The sequence below is a fragment of the Phyllopteryx taeniolatus genome, chromosome 15 (genome assembly GCF_024500385.1).
Source record: "Phyllopteryx taeniolatus isolate TA_2022b chromosome 15, UOR_Ptae_1.2, whole genome shotgun sequence".
NCBI lineage: Eukaryota > Metazoa > Chordata > Actinopteri > Syngnathiformes > Syngnathidae > Phyllopteryx > Phyllopteryx taeniolatus.
In genome coordinates this window covers 16,316,127-16,324,047 of record NC_084516.1, presented here as the reverse complement: position 1 = coordinate 16,324,047, position 7,921 = coordinate 16,316,127, and positions in this window count along the sequence as shown.

The window sequence follows — 7,921 nt, the reverse complement described above, 5'->3', positions numbered from 1 at the left end:
CTTCCAATTATATTTTATGACTCTAACTCGTCCTTAGCCATTTTTACTAGTCAAAATGTGTCATTGAACGACTAAATAATATGTAGGTATAGTATAAATAAGAACATAGCGGAAAAACCTATCTTGATTCAATGCAAACGGTAAATTGCGTAAACTTGACTTTGGTGCAGGCAGCGTGGGTTCAGTTCCCACTCAGTGACGGTGTGAATGTGAGTGCGAATGGTTGTCCGTGTCTATATGTGCCCTGCGACTGACTGGCGACCAGTTCAGGGTGTAGTCCGCCTTTCGCCCGAAGTCAGCTGGGATAGGCTCCAGTGTCCCGCGACCCTAACCAGGATAAGCGGTGTTGAAAATGGATGGATGGATATTAATAACATTTACATTTTGTTGGGAAAGTTTCACATTCACAAATCCAAATTTCTGAAATCAACCCCATTATGGAAATTATTAAATTGACAATTATGTCAGGTCGCTTATAACAAATCAGAGATTTAGTTTGGTAATTTATATACAGTATAAAGTATTCCGAATTTAAAAAAAACGTTCTCACGGATCTTTTTTTTCTGTGATACAAATTATTTTTGTATTTTGTAAATTATTTTTAACTGTTTTTTTTTGTCTTTCTTTTTATATATTATCATTTAAATTCCATTCATTGTCATTGATGCTTTTATGATATTGTGAACTCTATTACTGATTATGTATACTAATCTACACAAACTGGAATGTCTGAAATTTGTATATCTTTAACTGTCAATAAAAAAATTAAATTCAGTATTAATAATTTACATCACCTAGTTATCTCACAATCGTACAAGATAGTAACGGGTCCAAGACTCCACATTGAAAAGTACACACACAAAAATAGAAATAAGAAAATGATGATTTAAAGTCGTAATTTTAACGAGCAAATTTCGAAATTCCCACGTAACGGCTATTACTTAACGGCTGTTAATGTTAAAAGAATAAATTAAGCGTTTTTTCCCCGGGGGGGTGGGGGTATCTTAATATTACGAATATCGTCTGAATTTTCCTCGCGTGACGTAAAAAGATAGCGACGCTTATTTTGCTCAAGTGTGCAATACTTACAAATAACCCTAGAGGTCAGCATTGCACTGGTGAATTAACTCGTCTCAGCTCAAGCTCGTACAAAAACAAATTTCCGTCTATTATAAAGTAATATAAGTGGATTTGCTACATAATTTAAAATGAATAGTCCTCATCCTGAACAAAATTCCCCTGAAGTAATATTATTGATGTAAAGTAGTAAATTCTGCATAAAGAGCTTCACACACTGACGTGGGCTAAATCCATCCATTTTCTCTAGTGTTTGTCCTCATTAGGGTGACGGATGAGCTGGAGCGTAGGTGAGTCTGTCTCGGCTGACTTAGGCGAGAGACCCTGTGCACACTGGACTGGTTGCCAGCCAATGCAAACAACCAATCGCACTCACATTTACACCTATAGACCAGTGGTTCTCTTTAGACACCAAATACCACCCCCCAAAAAAGGTTATCCCTCCAAGTACCACCATCATGACCAACATTAACATACAGTAGCATAGCAGGCCTAAGTGTTCACCCAAAAAAAAAAAAAAAAAAAACTCAGAAAATGTGTCATTCCTCAAAAGTACATTTAATATCATTGTAAGCCACTTTAACATTATGCACAGTTTGAACATTAGCGCTGTGTTTCAACATAGGGGGAAAAAAACATACTATATGCTAACCACTGTGCTGTGTAGGCGAAATGTTTTGGGCTTTCTATAACAGTTCCTCTGAGGCTTGATTGGTTGATTGATTGATTGATTGATTGATTGATTTTTGTTTAACAATCGCATTGCAGCCCAGGTAACGTGTATGGTCCATGTCCCACATGTTGCCCACGGCTGCTTTAAAATGTAGTATTAAGGGGACAAAAGTACCCTGGTAAAGATACAGCAACTGAACAACCCCCACTCACGAACATCCCTTCAAGGTTATATGATGTATTATTTCCACCGAAGCCTCTTAATTTAATGAAATGCCCTCGTGAGTAATACGCTTCTTCAAGTCTCCTGCCTTACCATTTCATATTTTTGTCATAATAGCAATAATAATCCTTGTATCAGCAGCACCAGCTCATTACGGAGCGTAGCGAGGAGCAACAAAAGCAAAATGAGATTGGAGGTATAAGCTGATTTCAGATTTAAACTGAGCAACTTAAATTTGCCTCTCGCTGTTTGACAAAAACAAAACCATCTGCCTTCTTGAATGTGTGTGCGTGTGTCTGTGCGTGTGTGTCTGTGTGTGTTGCATGTGTGGGCTATAAAAAAAAATAAGTTTTTCATTCTTAACAAAAATATAAATGTGACATATGCATTGAATTTAAGTCAATAGATGCAAGTTTTCTTGCACCATCTTAAAAATGTACCATTTGTGAGCACTGTATTATTGCATTAGAAATGAATAAGTGAGCCATAGCATGATGCTCCATAAAGTAACTTTATCCAATGATCCAATCCATTGATTCTTTGTTTTATTGTTTTTTTTTCTCTTGTCAACATGTTGAATAAATAAAACAAATTCAAAAAAGATTAGTAGATACCAAATTGGAATGAAATACCCACTTTTAATAATAACAAATATTAGGTGTTTTACTCAAATTAATGAACAATGGGAGTAAAATAAAATATTTAATGGGTGTTTAATGGCAGATTTATTGCATAGGTTTATGTTCATATTTTGGGATTATTATTTTTTAAATGTTTGTCTACAAGCCTTTTTCATTTTGTTTGAGAATCGTTTATAATTCTGAAGATTTAAATGGGGGGATAGAAATATAATGTCAAATGTACTACGATTAACCGAGGACCAGTCCAGGGTGAACCCTGCCTCTCTCCGAAAGTCAGCTGGGATAGTCTCCGACTCGCCCGCGCCCTTACATTGCCAAGAAATGCAACCTGTGTCGCGCGCATCTCCACTTGTCGTTGAGGCGGCGCTCGGGCAACATCAGAGGTCACCACTTTGCTAGAAAACAAACAAACAAACAAACAAACTAACTAACTAACAAAAAACAAATGAGCTATGCTTAGTCGTTATAAGTTGTGCAAGCAGAACACAAAGACAGTTTATTAGTTTGAAGTGCACGGTTAAAAGCAGAATGTTTGCTTTTGGGCTCTTGTTCTTTAAAGCCTAGCAATAACTCTCAATAAATCTAATTGATCACAAGGGGCTGATGGGGAGGGAGAGGAATGACAAAATAATTTGCATAATGTGAAAGTCAAATGTAATCTTTCGCTCAGCTCTCAAGCCTTTTTACTGCAATGAAGGCGAGAGGGTGTGGGGGGGGGGGGGGGGGGGGGGGGGGGGGGGGGGGGGGGGTGGAGGATGTTAGTGGCCTGGGGCTTTTATTTACTCAACTGCAGACAGTACCAGGCCTGGTTCACACAAATAGTTTGAGGAACATGCACTGCATGTTGTTTAGGTTGGCATTTTTTACCTTGATTGGAGCATTTCCATGGGCGCTCTGTATTTCATTAGCCTGTTGTTTTAATAATTTAGTGGGATTATATGTCAAAATCAATACACGTGCAGTGAATTCTTGGGGAAAATAAGTGTTTTTAATTAATGCACACAACAAAGTTATGAAGGAGTGTTTTGGCCACACTGAAAAGAAAAAAAATATGTGAAATTATGTTTAAAAAAGTGTAGTCGTTAAAAAACATTCTACAAAAAGTTGAATTTTTCTATTTATTTTTTTCAATAAAATATGCATCTTTTGTTACAAAGTTTATTTTTTAGGCTAACAACGTTTATAACAAATTCAGATAAAACACTGTTATCGTATGTTTTTCAAGATGTTTTCTTTTTTCATTTTTTGAAAAAAATGTAATTGAGACAAAAAAGCCAAAATTTTTTACATCCTTTGTATTTCATTAGTAAAATATAATAACTTGAAACTCTGCTATGCAAAGCAAAGGCCATTTATCAACAACACCCAGAAACGCCGCCGGCTTCTCTGGGCCCGAGCTCATCTAAGATGGACTGATGAAAAGTGGAAAAGTGTTCCGTGGTCCGACGAGTCCACATTTCAAATTGTTTTTGGAAATTGTGAACGTCGTGTCCTCCGGGCCAAAGAGGAAAAGAACCATCCGGGCTGTTATGGACGCAATGTTCAAAAGCTACCATCTGTGATGGTATGGGGCTGTGTTAGTGCCAATGGCATGGGTAACTTACACATCTGTGAAGGCACCATTAATGCTGAAAGGTACATACAGGTTTTGGAGAAACATATGCTGCCATCCAAGCAACGTCTTTTTCATGGACGCCCCTGCTTATTCCAGCAAGACAATGCCAAACCACATTCTGCACCTGTTACAACAGTGTGGCCTCGTAGTAAAAGAGTGCGGGTAGTAGACTGGCCTGCCTGCAGTCCAGACCTGTCTCCCATTGAAAATGTGTGGCGCGTAAAATAGACAATGGAGACCCCGGACTGTTGAACAGCTGAAGCTGTACATCAAGCAAGAATGGGAACGAATTCCACCTACAAAGCTCCAACAATTAGTGTCCTCAGTTCCCAAACATTGATTGAATGTTATTAAAAGAAAAGGTGATGTAACACTGTGGTAAACATGTGTCCCAGCTTTTTTGGAAAGTGTTGCAGCCCTAAAATTCTAAGTTAATGATTATTTGCTAAAAACAATGAGGTTTATCAGTTTGAACATTAAATATCTTGTCTTTGTCGTGTATTCAATTAAATACAGATAGAACATGATTTGCAAATAATTGTATTCTGTTTTTATTTATGTTTAACACGTCACAACTTCATTGGAAGTGTGGTTGTAAATGCCATCTCATTTTTCACTGTTACACAAGTAGAAAATGAAACCAGCCACAGCACAGGACGCTAGCGGAGCAGTCTACATCTTCACTTAGTGCTCGTCCTTGTACAAACGGACTCAAAGTTATGAACTAAATCAAGAGATACGCATCCGTCCATATCCATAAACCTTTCCTGTTTCAGGTCAAATTTGGATGAGCAAAATTGTTTCAATTTGCTCAATCCAAGAATAATGAGAGGATTTTTTTTCCCCATAATTTTTCATCACGTTTTCATACATTTCATTCGTATTTGGTACCATTGCCTTTAAACTGTATGACTTGAGCCAAACGTGTTGGATATCCTCCCACAAGCTTCTCACAATAGTTGACAGGACAGAACTGGTGTAACTGAGCCAAGTTTGTAGGCCACCATTCTTGCACTTACCTTTTCACATCCACCCATACATTTTCAATAGGATTGAGATCAGGGCTTTGCGATTGCCATTCCAAAACATTGACTTTGTTATCCTTAAGCCACTTTGCAACCAGTCTAGCAGTATGCTTCAAGTCATTCCCCATTTGGAAGACCCATTTACACCCAAGCTTTAACTTCCTGGCTGAAGTCTTGAGGTGTTGCTTCACTATTTCAACATAATTTTCTTTCCTAATGATGCCATCTATTTTGTGAAGTGCACCAGTCCCCTCTGTAGCGAAACAATCCCAGAACATGATGCTGCCACCCCTATATTTCAAAGTTGGGGTGGTGTTCTCAGGCTTGCAAGCATTCCCCTTTTGTCCTCCAAACGCAACGATGCTCATTATGGCAAAACAGTTCCATTTTAGGTTCGTTAGACCACAGGACACTGATGGTGTAGTGGTACACTCGCCTGACTTTGGTGCAGGCAGCGTGGGTTCAGTTCCCACTCAGTGACGGTGCGTATGTGTGTGCGAATGGTTGTCCGTGTCTATATGTGCCCTGCGACTGACTGGCGACCAGTTCAGGGTGTAGTCCGCCTTTCGCCCGAAGTCAGCTGGGATAGGCTCCAGCGCCCCGTGACCCTAACCAGGATAAGCGGTGTTGAAAAAAATAAAATAAAATAGACCACAGGACAAATTAATATATTTGTCCCTGTGTGCATTTGTAAACTATAATCTCTTTTTTTATGTTTGTTTCTGAGTAATGGCTTCTTCCCGGGAGAGTGGCCTTTCAGCTCATGTTGGTACAGTTCTCGTTTCACTGTGTATAATGACATATCCTTATCCGTTTCAGCCAGCATTTTCACAAAGTCTTGAGCTTTTGTTCTTGGGTTGATATACACATTTTGGACCAAGGCATGCTCATTTCTGGGACACATTGAACCCATCTCTTTTCTGAGCGGTGTAATGGCTGGACATTCCCATGGTGTTTATACTTGCGTATATTTGTTTGAAAAGAGGAACGTGGCACCTTCAGGCATCTGGAAATTACACCCAAGGATGAACCAGACTCATGCAAGTCCACAATTCTCTTCCTGATATTTTTGCTGATTTCTTTTGACTTTTCCATAATGTTACGCAAGACGCAGTGTGTTCCAGGTATCCCCTCGAATATATCCACAGGTGTGTCTCTAGTTAACTAAAATGTTGTCAATACACCTATCAGGCTTAAAAAGACATGCCATCATCATCTGGGATTTCACAAATTGATTAAAGGCATAGTAATGTTACTGTATGTAAACTTCTGACTTTGAAGAAAGTCATGAAAAATTGTCCCACACACAAAAAAATCCTTTCTCATTATTCTGCCGTTTACCAAATAGAAATATTTTTTGTAATCCTAATTGACCTAAAACAGGAAATGTTTAGTCTGAAAAAAAAGCTTATGTGTCTTTTTATAGAGTGTATGTTAACTTCTGGTTTCAACTGTATGCATGGAAGCATGTTTGTCAGCATCTGGTTGTGCCTATAGTTTACTGTATATCAGCTTATACATCATCTGTCCATGCGTGTGTATGTGTTGTGGCTCCTTGTTCTTGGCCTACTTTGGCAGAGGTGAATTGGGGGCAAGTGGAGTCTATGAGTAAGGGGATTAGGTCTCCAAACATGCTCCTCTCCAGTTTGGGATTTTGCCCCAATGCCAGACACTTAAAGTCTGCCAGGGATTAAGACATGCAGAGAAGTAAGAGCGTTGTGTATTGTGACTGATGTGTGTGTGTGTGTGTGTGTGTGTGTGTGTAGGTGCGTGCGCACTTGTGAATGGGTGTGTGTGTGTGTGTTTGAGATATTTTTGACAAGGAGGGGGTCGGTGGTTAATAAACAAAATAAATAATAATATGATGATGATATGACCTATTTGTAGACGGCTCGTGCCGTGAAGTCGGTCAGTTTGTTTTCAAGGGATAAGACACAATAATGGAGAAGCTGTTCTTTTGATTTTGTTTGTATTAGTGGCTCATCTCGGCTTAATTCGCTGCTTTAATTAGGAAATGGCTCAGGTCATCACTGTCCTCACAGCTTCCTTATTTAGCAAACAAAGGCAACCTCTTTGCATGAATAACGCTGGCACGTGGAACCAGTAATAATACTGTAGTATCACCATACTGCAATTGCACAATGATAGCTATACAAAAAAAGCTGCAATACCTGTACATGCGATATCTTCGGTACACGATACATGGCGATAGCCACAATACATGATATCTCTGAAAAGTGTGGTGTTTTGACAACAATAGCATCACGACACAGTAGTTCTTTGATTGATAAAGTATAAACATAAGTACAATATATGACAATGTCTGTGAAAATGTGGGTATTTTTTCCAACAATAGTTTGATAATTAGGGTTCCAAAGGCGTGGGAAAATTCCAGTAAATTTCTGGAGAGTTTCCAATAAAATTTTACGGGCAATTTTGGAAAGATTCCAAATTGGAAAATTTCCATGAGAATTAATAAATGGGAATTTTTCTGACTTAATTGGAAACTCCAGGTAATTGAATGGAAAAGTATCACATTCAAGCATAAATGTTAATATTTTGTTTTCCCCGAAGCAGGCATCCATCCAAAAGAGGTACAGTAGCTCTGCTTGTCTGTGTGCAAGAGCATTACAGTACCTCACGTCATAACCCGAGCTTGCGCCTACGT